Here is a 1053-nt window from a genome sequence, read left to right as displayed (position 1 = left end):
TGACAAAAGTTTTTTTTGGTTTTTTTTTTTTTTCCTTGTTTTTTTTTTTTTTTTTTAAATAAAAGAGTAATCCCAGATGATTTCACAATCCAGATGTGTGCTCTGACGCCAATGTGCATGAATGAAGTGGATTTATTGTAACATAACAATAGCAAATTCAGGACGCACTGTCGATGATGCAATCGGTGACGAGTCTACTGTGTCTAACCGGAAACAACCTGGTGTGAAGGTTTCAGTTGATGGATGATTTGAAAACGTACGATGTAATCAAAAGTACGACACAAATACTAAAATTATATACATATATATGTAAAAATATGTAAGTATATTGAACAACTTTATCATCTATTATCATCATTAGACTCCCCACAGTGGTGCTAACGGTAGTGGACCATCAACTCCAGCAAAGGTTTCTCTGCTGACCTAAAGAGTAACAGAATCAGATACTTATTTTTCAATATATTTATCATGAATATTTCTAAAAAAAAAAAAATTACATAATAGTCTGTTCTCTTGATTTCGAAGCTGTCGTATTTAAATCCAAGTATTTTATCCAATCATATTTTAGAGATCACGTGTCGCTACGGGGGAAAGAAATCTACCGTAAGGCCTTCAGAATCAATGTTTACACTGACCAAACATTAGAAGTAAAATTAAAAAAAATTTAAAAAAAAATTCATTTTTATATTTGTACTTTTACAGTATGATCTTTTGTAAAAAAATATATAAAAAAATAAAATAAAAAAAATGCTGTGATCAAAGTGTTCTAAAAATGACAACCACCCTTACAGAAAACACTGAACAGTCAAGTGTCTCAAATTTACTTTGGAGTTTTTTCAGACGGCAGTTTTACCAGGTGTTGTTTCCCCGGCCCCCCCTGTTCTCAGAGCTGCACGATGACTACTGTCTGCAGCAGTTCTAGCTGTGGGATCATTTCCTCACCTTGAAAAGGTTATATACGGGTCAGAGCTGTGCATCTGCTACAAAGTTCACAAGTGCAGAGAATGCAGTGGAGGTGAGAAAAGCACAGACGGGGGAGTGGGCGGGCGGGGG

General features: G+C 35.1%; 2 protein-coding genes across 3 annotated transcripts in view; one reads left to right on the top strand and one right to left on the bottom strand.

Annotated features, from left to right (window-relative positions):
* mkxa (mohawk homeobox a) overlaps positions 1-1053 on the top strand; it is a 1121182-nt gene that overhangs the window by 378716 nt on the left and 741413 nt on the right. The window lies entirely within an intron of this gene.
* ntng1a (netrin g1a) overlaps positions 1-1053 on the bottom strand; it is a gene marked incomplete at its 5' end in the record, with an annotated part of 68293 nt that overhangs the window by 35008 nt on the left and 32232 nt on the right. The gene's annotated exons all lie outside the window — the stretch shown is intronic.

Source organism: Cynoglossus semilaevis, chromosome 3 (genome assembly GCF_000523025.1).
Source record: "Cynoglossus semilaevis isolate Cse_v1.0 chromosome 3, Cse_v1.0, whole genome shotgun sequence".
Taxonomy (NCBI): Eukaryota; Metazoa; Chordata; class Actinopteri; order Pleuronectiformes; family Cynoglossidae; genus Cynoglossus; species Cynoglossus semilaevis.
The sequence above is the reverse complement of the archived record's forward strand: the minus strand, read 5'-3'. Positions and strand labels throughout refer to the sequence as shown.